This window comes from Galeopterus variegatus, unplaced genomic scaffold, assembly GCF_000696425.1.
Source record: "Galeopterus variegatus unplaced genomic scaffold, G_variegatus-3.0.2 Scaffold3510, whole genome shotgun sequence".
NCBI lineage: Eukaryota > Metazoa > Chordata > Mammalia > Dermoptera > Cynocephalidae > Galeopterus > Galeopterus variegatus.
The window spans coordinates 148481-160178 of NW_007729621.1; the positions used below are offsets into that span (position 1 = coordinate 148481).

The following is an 11698-nucleotide window of genomic DNA, read 5'->3' on the forward strand; positions in this document are numbered from 1 at the left end:
AAGGGGACAGGAGATAAAGGATGATGCAGAATAGATTGCTGGCCTCCTTCCCCTTCCCTCAGGCCCCTGCTGCCTTGGGCCCAGCCAGCCAACCCTGCAAACACCAGATGAGTGGACATGGCAGAGCAGTCATGAGAGAGATTTGGGGTTCTCCAGTGACTGTCCACCCAATGTAAACCAACAGTGTGAGGTGTTGGTCACAAAGCCGTGGTGAGAGCTCAGCTGCCTTGATAAAAGTATAGGGCCACAGCACAGGCAATGACTGGCTTGCTTGGCTTTTGCTGAAGTTCAGCTCAACTCTCTGCTCCCCCACTCTTTTGTGGGGGGGTAATTTTTTTTTTCTTTTTTAATACAGCACAGGTTACATAAAGTTAAGTGTTCAAGTCTTAAGTGTACAACTCACTGAGTTTTCCCATATGTATACACCTATGTAAACACTCAGATAAAGATATAGGACATTTCCAGCTCCCCAGTCAATCTCCCTCAAAGGTAACTACTATTCTGACCTTTAAAACCAGAGATTAGCTTTGACTGTTTTTGAACATCAAATTAATGGAAAGACACAGTGAGTATGTTCTTGTGTCCAGTTTCTTTCACTCAACATCATGTCTGTGAGATTCATCCATGCTGTGTGTGTAGCAACAGTTCATTTTCATTGATGTGCAGTATTCCATTATATGAAGTACACCCTAATTTACTTAATTTACTATTAATGGACATTAAGGTTATTTTCAGTATTTGGTAATTACAACTAGTGTTATGAATATGTGCTTTGGTAGAAATAAGCATGCACTTCTCTTGGGTATGTACCCAAGAGTGGAATTGCTGGGCCACAGAATGGGCGTACATTTAGTTTCACTAGATACTGTCAAACAGTTTTCCGAAGTAATTGCACAGTTTTACATTTCCACCACCAATATATGCAAGTTCCAGTTGCTCCCTATCCTCGCTAACACTTGGTATTGTCAGTACTTTCCATTTTAGCCATTCTGGTGGGTGGGTAGTGGAATCTCATTTTGCATTTCCCTGATGACTAATGATGCTGAGCACAATTCCTATGTCTACTGGACATGTGGGCGACCCCTTCCATGAATTGGGCCTTCTCTTTTGAGTGGTGCTGAGTCCAGAGAAGGTAAGCAGGGTGTCATATGAAGAACAGCTGCAGGACCAGGAGGACAGGTCACACTCTGCAAATCTCTAACAGACTGACCTGGGGAAGAGGGAGCAGAAGTGGTCTGTGGCTCCCCAGAGAACAGGAGACACAGATTTACCAAGATAACCAGGACTTAATCAGATTTCTGATCAGCACAAGGAACTTCCTAGCAATAAAAACGTGCACTGGGCCGAGTCAGGAAGTGGCAAGCCCCTGCGAACAGAAATGACAGAGCCCTAGATGAGGTCTTCCAGAGAGGACTGATGTCTCAATGGCGGTTGCTGGGGAGTTGATAAGACAAGATTTAAGGCCCTTTAAGGCCTGGTGCTATTATGAAAGACATACTTGGAGCCATTGAATGGGGAGGATGGGGACTTAGAGACCAGCTCACGTTAAAAGACTGTTTTCTGTCTTGTTTGCCTTTATTTTCCCCGGCTGATCTCATTCTCTTAGTCATATGGGAAAGCACCTTCTAAAAAAGCTGGGACACTAAACATAGTATTTGACTCTGTCACTTTCAGCGGTTGCCATGAGCCCCATCCCAGAACACAGTGAGCTTAGAAGGTCCACCCATCAGTTAAAGGTGTCAAATGGTTTAAATCAGAAAGGCTCGTGCGTGTGCATAGGTTTTCATTTTGCATCTCTCGAGGTCACCATGGTGTCTGAGTCACTGCACAGATCATTATAAGCAACAGGGTTCCAGAAAAAGACTCTGAAAGCATCTCCCTGTCCCAGCTGGCCTGTCCACCTGCCCTCAAACCATGCTGCCCTCCCCTCTATAGCCCCCCCCCCCGCCTCTCTGCCACATCCCTAGTTCAGGCCATGCTTAGCTCTTACCAGGCTCTGCCCCTTCCATTTTATCTTCCTCCACACCAGCTGGAAGAGGGGTCCAGGTAGCCAAACATTGTAATACAAACAGGAGAGGCCATCGGAGTTCTGTGGGAGCTACTACATTGTCTTACTGACCCCCCCACACACACCCCCAAGACTGAGAGCTGCTTGAGGGCAAGCATCTCTCTCCGATGGCCCAGCAAAGAGTCCTGTGCCTCTCAGGTGCTGGAAGACATGTTTGTTGAACGAATGAATAAATGAACGAATAAACAAATACCTAGCATTATGATTGGCTTTGACAGTCATAAGTGAAAAGCATTGGTGCTTTTAACGTGTAGAAAACTTGTAGAGCTCACTCCTATTCTTACTCACTGTTTCACAAACATGAAGTTTATGACGTGGAAGGAGGAGGGATGCACTGGGCCAGTAGCCCCTCTTTACAGATGAGGCCTCATCTTGGGACAATAAAAACGTGCACTGGGCCGAGTCAGGAAGTGGCAAGCCCCTGCGAACAGAAATGAGAGAGCCCTAGATGAGGTCTTCCAGAGAGGACTGATGTCTCAATGGCGGTTGCTGGGGAGTTGGCAATAAAAACGTGCACTGGGCCGAGTCAGGAAGTGGCAAGCCCCTGCGAACAGAAATGACAGAGCCCTAGATGAGGTCTTCCAGAGAGGACTGATGTCTCAATGGCGGTTGCTGGGGAGTTGATAAGACAAGATTTAAGGCCCTTTAAGGCCTGGTGCTATTATGAAAGACATACTTGGAGCCATTGAATGGGGAGGATGGGGACTTAGAGACCAGCTCACGTTAAAAGACTGTTTTCTGTCTTGTTTGCCTTTATTTTCCCCGGCTGATCTCATTCTCTTAGTCATATGGGAAAGCACCTTCTAAAAAAGCTGGGACACTAAACATAGTATTTGACTCTGTCACTTTCAGCGGTTGCCATGAGCCCCATCCCAGAACACAGTGAGCTTAGAAGGTCCACCCATCAGTTAAAGGTGTCAAATGGTTTAAATCAGAAAGGCTCGTGCGTGTGCGTAGGTTTTCATTTTGCATCTCTCGAGGTCACCATGGTGTCTGAGTCACTGCACAGATCATTATAAGCAACAGGGTTCCAGAAAAAGACTCTGAAAGCATCTCCCTGTCCCAGCTGGCCTGTCCACCTGCCCTCAAACCATGCTGCACTCCACTCTATAGCCCCTCCCCCCGCCTCTCTGCCACATCCCTAGTTCAGGCCATGCTTAGCTCTTACCAGGCTCTGCCCCTTCCATTTTATCTTCCTCCACACCAGCTGGAAGAGGGGTCCAGGTAGCCAAACATTGTAATACAAACAGGAGAGGCCATCGGAGTTCTGTGGGAGCTACTACATTGTCTTACTGACCCCCCCCCACACACCCCCAAGACTGAGAGCTGCTTGAGGGCAAGCATCTCTCTCCGATGGCCCAGCAAAGAGTCCTGTGCCTCTCAGGTGCTGGAAGACATGTTTGTTGAATGAATGAATAAATGAACGAATAAACAAATACCTAGCATTATGATTGGCTTTGACAGTCATAAGTGAAAAGCATTGGTGCTTTTAACGTGTAGAAAACTTGTAGAGCTCACTCCTATTCTTACTCACTGTTTCACAAACATGAAGTTTATCACCTTGCCTCGTAGCAGGTGTTAACATAAGATAGAGCTTTATGAAGCAGGTTTTTGTTATTTTCTGAAAAACCAGTATGAAAATTAGCATGAGCAATGCCAAAAAGCAAACGGCAAATAGGGGGAAAATACATTTGTGGCACATTGAACAAAAGGCTAATTTGTTTAATAGATAAAGTTCTACAATTAAAAAAAAATAGAACAGCCCAGTAAAATGTGAGAAGAGGAAAGGAATAGGCAAAAAGAATATTTCAGATAAAAAGAAATACTAATGTCTAATAAACATATGAATAGATAATGCAACTCACTCATAATTATAGAAAAGCAAACTGAGAAATGAAATACCAGTTCTCATCTATCTGACTGACAAAGATTACAAAGTCTGAGAACTCCTAACGTTCACAAGGTGTGGGGAAGGCCAGCATTCTCACACAGAACAGAACTACGCTGGACACTCTCTTTCGAGGTGCATTTAAGCCATCTGACATATCCAACTAACACATCTAACATATCCATCTAACACATCCATCTAACATATCCATCTAACACATCTAACATATCCATCTAACATCTAACACATCCTTTGACTTAGCGATTCCACTTCTAGGGATCTACACTACTAGTTTACTCATTGAAGCACACATCCTTTGACTTAGCGATTCCACTTCTAGGGATCTACACTACTAGTTTACTCATTGAAATGTACAAAGATAAATGTACAAATTATCTGGTTATAATCTATATTAGCAAAAACGCCCCTGTAAGCCACATAAAAGTTCATCAACAAGGCACTGGGTAAACAGATTATAGTATAGGTACACAATGGAATTATTGTTAACACCATCCCAGAGGATATTATTGCCCGGTATGTCACTGTACCTTCCCTTAGCAAGCATTATCCCCCTGACTGCATACAGTGCTAAGTTCTTTACGTGGGTTATTTTGTGTGATCTTAAAAACTCTGTGAAGCAGGTAATTTTATTATATCCATTTTATAGATGAAGAAACTAGAGGGCAGAGAAGTGAAGTAACCTAACTATATTAGCCTTGTAGGGCTGCCATACAAATTACCACAAAGTGGGTGGCTTGAAATAACAGAAATTCATTGTGTTGCAGTTCAGAGACCTCAAATCTGAAATTACGGTGTTGGCAGTGTTGGTTCCTTCTGGAGGCTCTGAGGCAGAGTCTGCTCCCTGCCGCTCTCCTGGCTTCTGGTGACTGCCAGCAATCCCTGGCAGTCCTTGGCTGTAGTTACATCATTCCAGTCTCTGCCCCCGTCATCCCATGGCTTTCTTTCTTCTGTGTGTCCACTCTTCTTCTTATAAGGACTCCAGTCATTAGATTCAGGACCCACACTAATCCAGTGTGACTTCATCTTAACTAATTACAGTAGAGACCCTATTTCCAAATGAGGTCATATTCCGAGGTTCCAGGTAGACGTGACTTTCGTGGGACACTATTTAACCCAGTATACTGACCAAGGTCACAAAGCTAATAAGAGGGAGAGCTGAGATTTGAAGCCAGGCAGGCAATCTGACGACTCGTTGTCACTACTGCTCAGACAGAATGCTAACAATGTCCCCCGCACTGTCCTATGCATTTTACTTGTAATAACTAATTTAATTCCCACAACAATCCCACTTTATAGATGGGGTAACTAGGCACAGATGGGTTAAAAATTACCTGAGATTACACAACCAGTAACTGGCAGACCTTAGATTTGAACCCATTGAGGTGGTCTCCAGAGTCCACGTTCTCTCTGTGTGTATGAATCAGCAGAATAGATTGTGTCTTAATACGTATCCGTTGTCATTCAAGGATCTCCAGAAGGACTTGGTGGGGCCTTCCCTTGAGCCTACCCTTCGTTCCTCACAGGCTCCCTGAGCGTGTGCAGACTGATCCAGAGTGCATGTTCTTAACCACTGTGCAAACCGCCTCCCATCTAGTGTCCTATCATGACATATTCTGAGAACTAGGGCTAAGAAAATATTTCTCTCTCCTGAAGGACTGGTGCCCTTCTTTTTATTATCAGATATGAAGAGTCCTCCAATTCATCCTGTCTCCCTTTTCTACTTGGCTGCTGTGATTCATCTCAGAGCCGATTTGTGTGTCCAAATACAGTCAGACACTCCATCTTCAGCCAGGACACTGGAATAATTTTTTCTTTATTCTCTGTGTTGGGAGTTCTTAACCTGGGCTTTTGAATGAGCTCCGGGGGGATCACACACTCACTGAAATTCTATGCAAACTGTTGTGCATATGGATATATTCATTTTTCTGGAGCAAGGGTCCACAGCTCTAATCATGATTCTCAAAGAGTTTCATGATCCTAATCTTCAACATTTCTGTCCTGCCTTTACAGAATTTCTGTTCTTATCTGTGATGCTGCCAGTGTAGGTTTATTTTAAGTCATCTTGAACCTTTTTAATAGTGTAAGTGGAATGCAATGCAAAAACCATAAGCAAATGCATGCAATGCTGCCATCCAGTCTGAACTTCTAAACCTTCCTGGGTTTGTGTGGAGGAAGTCTGTTTTCACATCTCCCTGTCCCTTACCTTCACATATGCACTCTTCTGAGTGGTTCTGATGTCTCAGGGTCTCAAGTTCCCACCCTAGCGCTGGCCAGGCACTCACCCTGTGCTCACAGATACCAAACTTGTAAGCAGTATGCTGGCCTGAAGGAGCCCTTAACTTTGAGCCAGGGCTCAAATAAATTCATTTGTAGATTTTTTAAAAAACTATCTTAATGCAATGGCCAGGGGGAAACTTTGTGATAAATAGCACTCATCTTGATGCTCAAAGTGTGGTGGTTTGTGGATGCAGGATCAGCATCACCTTATTAGGTGTTTATTAGAGCTCATTAGGAATTATAAAGCTTATTATCTAATTAGCTTATTAGAACCTGTTAGAAACAAGAAGCTTATTAGAAATTCAGAATCGCAAGCCCCATCCCATCCATACCTATTGAACCAGAATGTGCATTTTTAAAAGATCAAGTGAGTCAAATGCACACTAAAGTTAGAGAGGCACTAATAACGAACACAAGTACTCTCATTTCTTAAGTTTACCAAATTCTGGAGAGCACTTCAGTTTTCTGGAGCACATACCCCCATTAGATGAGCTGGAACAATTACTACTGGGGTTCACTGTTCTATTACAAAAAGACGGTGACAACACGTGCTGTTCTTTCCTCACAAGATTACTGTGAGTTTCAAATGAGATCATGGACTAACTCACTAGCTACTTATTATGATGAGGCCAACATGGACTGGGGAGCCATGGGGAGCAGAGCAGGTGTGGTCTTTGCCTTCATGGAGCTGATGGTCTGGTGGAATGGGAAAACATGTTGTAAGTGCTGGTTAGTGTTGTGTGACTGTCACAGTTATGAGAGTGTTTACTCACTCTTTTACTCATTCATTCAATGATCGGTCAGTTATTAAAATCTAAAGTACCTGCGCTATGTCAAGCACTGAGCTCTGAGCTAGACATGGAGGAAGAAGAAAATGAGCCATAAACCCTGTCCTCACAGAGCTTTCGGTCTAGCCATAAAGATATGTCAACAGATGACGCCATTCGAACACCCTGTGGCTGGTGCTCTGAGATCAGTGCAAGGGCACTGTGGGGGCACAGGTGAGGCAATGAGGAGCTTTGCTTTAAAGGATGATTACAAGTTTGCAGGGCTGAGAAGTGGGAGAATGGCAGTCCAGGCAGAAGAAACAGTGGGGCTAAGACAGGGGGGCACAGTATGCTTGTGCCATGACCACAAGTTAAGTGCTGGTTAGTGTTGTGTGACTGTCACAGTTATGAGAGTGTTTACTCACTCTTTTACTCATTCATTCAATGATCGGTCATTTATTAAAATCTAAAGTACCCGTGCTATGTCAAGCACTGAGCTCTGAGCTAGACATGGAGGAAGAAGAAAATGAGCCATAAACCCTGTCCTCACAAAGCTTTCGGTCTAGCCATAAAGATATGTCAACAGATGACGCCATTCGAACACCCTGTGGCTGGTGCTCTGAGATCAGTGCAAGGGCACTGTGGGGGCACAGGTGAGGCAATGAGGAGCTTTGCTTTAAAGGATGATTACAAGTTCGCAGGGCTGAGAAGTGGGAGAATGGCATTCCAGGCAGAAGAAACAGTGGGGCTAAGACAGGGGGGCACAGTATGCTTGTGCCATGACCACAAGTTAAGGGCAATTTGCAGGAGTGCCTAGAGATGATTTTGGAGAATTAGCTTGGGGTTCAGATCTTAGATGCTGAGGAATATGGTCCTTATATAGTAGGAAATGGGGAGTCCCTGAAGGGAGAGAATTGACACAGTCACAGTTATACTTCCTGGATATCTTTTAACAGCACCACAGAAGAAGAAACGACTTGAGGCAGAAAGACCTTTAACAATCTTTGACGAGAGCTCGGGAGAGATGGTGAAGTCCTCAACTGGGATAGTGGATGTGGGGATAGAATGGATATAAGATACTAAGGAAGACGAGTTGACAGGACTCAGTGCCCACATGAACGTGGTGGTAAAGAGCAGGGAGGCTTGGTGCCTGGGTGAATGATGTTACTGGTAATCAAGATGGTGGACACGGAGGAGGACTGGGTGATGGGCCTGAATCTGGGCCTGCTGGGTTTGAAGCGCCTTTGGGGCATTCTATTGGCTTTGCCTGATAGGCAGGAGTCACAGATGCCTAGAGCTCAGGAGAGCTAGCCAGGCTGGACACAAGAAATTGGGAGTTGTGGGGAGACTGGAGCCATGGAGAGAAAGAGACTGTGAGAGGGCATGGGGTAAAAAGAGAATAGGGTTAAGAGTGGTGCCGACATATAAGGGACGGGCAGAAGAGCTGAGTCCACGAAGGAGGTTGAGTGGGGGCAAAGGGCTTTTCCGCTTCCCTTGGTTCCTTGGGAGTGGACAGCAAACACCCCAGTGGTCACAACTCATCACCTAACAGAATCACCTCTAGGAATGGCCCTGGGGTCACCAATCCTGAAGCCTCAGAGGGAGTGGTGGCTGGGGACCCTGCAGAGATTAAATGAGACAGGGACTTGGGGTGGGACTTGTGTCCCCCACCTCCCTCTTTCCTCCTGATGCATGGTAATGTCCAGCCCTTTCACAAATCCGTTTTTTTCTCCCAGAGAAAAATAAAAGGATGTAAGAGAAGGAGAAACAAAGGAAATGCTTGAATTTGCTTAGTTTTTTAGATCAGACAAGGACCCAGCACCTCATAACACTGAAGAAAACCTCCCAGACCGTGTCCTAGGTTGACTCCAATGAGCTCATGTTTTCATTAAGAGCGAAGAGAATCAGGTCCTATCATGATTAACCAAAGATTTTATAAAACAAACCAAGAGAGGAAATGGCCCCAGAATTGTGCTAGCTGATTCATGCTTTTCCATAGAAACAGGCTGTGGCTTTAAACTAATAATGGCTCCTAACAGCCAAATAATTGATCTATCTGGTGTTCTGGCTTTAAGGGAAGAGTGAACTGGCCTCTTTGGAAATGTTGGCAGCCCGTCTGGTCCATTAGTAAGACTGAAAAATCAAAACATTGACTGGAAAAGGCCATTATGACTGGACTCAGGAGGAGTTGTCATGGATGATGTCATTTTGGGAATAAGCAAGCCAAGGTCACAAAGCTCCTGGGCAGGGTCAGAGCACCTTTCATGGCCCGCCACCACTCTCCTTGGCAGATGCTGAAGTGTGCCAGGGGAGACACAGGGGGCTGAGCCAGAACCTGCTTCATTTTACCCCCTTTTTTTTTTTGCTCAACCTGGTTCCAGGGGATGAAGGCCACCTGCAGAGTCTGTGGCTTTCAGCAGGTCTTCAAGGAAAGCCCTCAGTCTCACCATGGGCACAGCCCTTGGATTTTCCTTTAACTCTCTTCCCCGATCCTGGGTCCTTCTCCGCCTCATCACACTACTCATCCCAGAAGCACCGGCCTCCCCCCTGTGCCCTGTCCCGGGCTCCTACTGCCTTCCTCTCCCCTCCTTTCCATCCGAGCTGTTAGAAAGAGTTGCAGGTGGTGTCTCCACTTCCTCAGCTCCCATGAGCTCTGTCTCTGCCCCTCACTAACACTATCATCCCAAGATACCCTAACCCTAACCCTGTGTCACTCACACAGCAGCCCAGATGAAATGGGTACTATCGTTATCCCCACTGTACAGAGGAGGAAACTGAGGCTCAGACGGACAGCCTGGGTCACTGGCAGAAGCCATTTGTGAATGTTCTACAATGCCCCGACCAAAGTCAATGACCCATGACCCCTGCCAATTCCGATGGCCCCTTCCCAGCCCTCACCCCCTTCTGTCTCTGCAGCAATGGCACTGCCCACCTCTCTCCTCCCTTGGCTCTTGAAAAGCCACTTTCTCCCACTTCTTCCCCGACTCCTCTTCACAGGGTGGGTCCCCCAGATTCCATCCCTAGCCCTTCACTTTTCTCATGCTGAAAAGTCTTCCAAGGAAGTCTCAGAGCTGTCTTGATTCCAGGTCCACTTGACACCATCCTGTCTACCTCCTCACTTCTCAAGGTCACTCTGAGTGGTTGGCAGAGCTGGGCCTGGAGCTAGGTGTCCTATCCTCCAGGCCAATCCACCTTCCATTGCTCAGAGCTGCCTCTACCTATTCTCAGTTTTCTGTTTTTGCTGAGCTGCAGGAAACTACTCCACCCTGGAGGAGGGAGAAGGTGTGAGACCCTGATAAGGAGGGGCGGAGGCTATTTTTAGAGGACACTGGCTTTCCACTTAGGCTGGGAGGAAGGGCCAATGACTGTCTAAAACGTGGGTGTAAGTCTAGCTCATTAAAGATAATACACCAAAGTGACAGTGGTCCTTGTTTTCACTCTCTGCCTGTTTGTCGTGTGGCTCGAATTAATGGGAACCTTACTGTTTGGCTCCTTTCTCCCTGAATTCTTTTATCTGTGAGGCTTTGAGATGGCTTTAGAGAAAATATATAATAGAAAGTGAAGCAGAAACAAAAATGAAACTTCGGGATGAGGGCGCTATTGTCAGAACAAGTGACAGTCCTGGACACCAGCAGATCAAAGAAGAGGGGTCACTGATGAGGTGCTCACAGAGCCCCAACACCAGCCTGAGCAGCGGGAGGGGTCAGGAAAGAGATGCGAAAGGCTGGTGGAGACAGCAGGCCTCCCGGCGTGTCCAGAGCGTGTGACCTTGAGTAGGGGGCCCTTCACGGAGAACGAAATGGCGGTCACCCTGGGGAGAAAGATGGGGGCCCTCAGGATGCTCCTGAGAGCCCGGCACCCGGGTTCAGAGTCTGGTTCTGCGATTCGGACGCGGAAGACCTTGAGCCAGGTCATCTCCAAAAGCCTCAGAGGGCGAAGGGCGAATGCTGCAGACGGGGTGGTAACAGCAGCAGTCGGTGGCGGGTGAAGGAGGGGACAGCGCTGCGCGGCTGGAGGGCACATCATAGGCGCCGTATAGACGGGAGCCCGAGACCAGGTTGCTGCGGGACCGGAACTCCCGGCCCTGCCCTGTTCGTTGGATCTAAAGCTGTATGGGTCAAATACTCTCCCAAAGCGATGCCAGCTACCCAGCAAAGAGATGCCCAGGAGCAAAGAGATGCCCAACGGCGCACTTCCTGGGGGTTGCGGCTCAGGCTATCTCGAGGGCCCTAGTAGGCCCCGGGATACGAGCCGAGTCTGGGGGCCACTAAAGTCTCCGATTTCCGCAAAACCCCGGGTGTGCGCCCCCCGCGTCGCAGGCCCGGAGCCGGTGAACAGGTGCGGGGAGCGCGGCGGTCAAGAGCGCGCCCCGCCGCTCTCGGGCTCGGGCACCAGGCTCCACCGCGGGAACCAAACTTCGTCCCTACAAATGGGGAAACCGAGGCTCACGGAAGGGAGGGCGCCTGCCAAGGCCATCTCGCGAGTCGGCGACAAGCAGGGCTCGTGCTTCCAGGCTCTCGCCAGCTCCACGGGGCCGGGGAGCGCGTGTATCGTGATGCTTTAAACCTCATCTCTCGCAGTTTGGGAAACTTTTCCTGCCCCAAACCCGCGCAGCGCGGACCCGGCTCCGCGTCCACGCGAGCACTTACGCCGGCCCCCACCCCCGACCCGCGACCA

General features: G+C 47.4%; 1 protein-coding gene across 1 annotated transcript in view; it reads right to left on the bottom strand.

Annotated features, from left to right (window-relative positions):
• The window catches only part of TMOD1 (tropomodulin 1), an 86803-nt gene that overhangs the window by 74674 nt on the left and 431 nt on the right, over positions 1 to 11698 (bottom strand). The gene's annotated exons all lie outside the window — the stretch shown is intronic.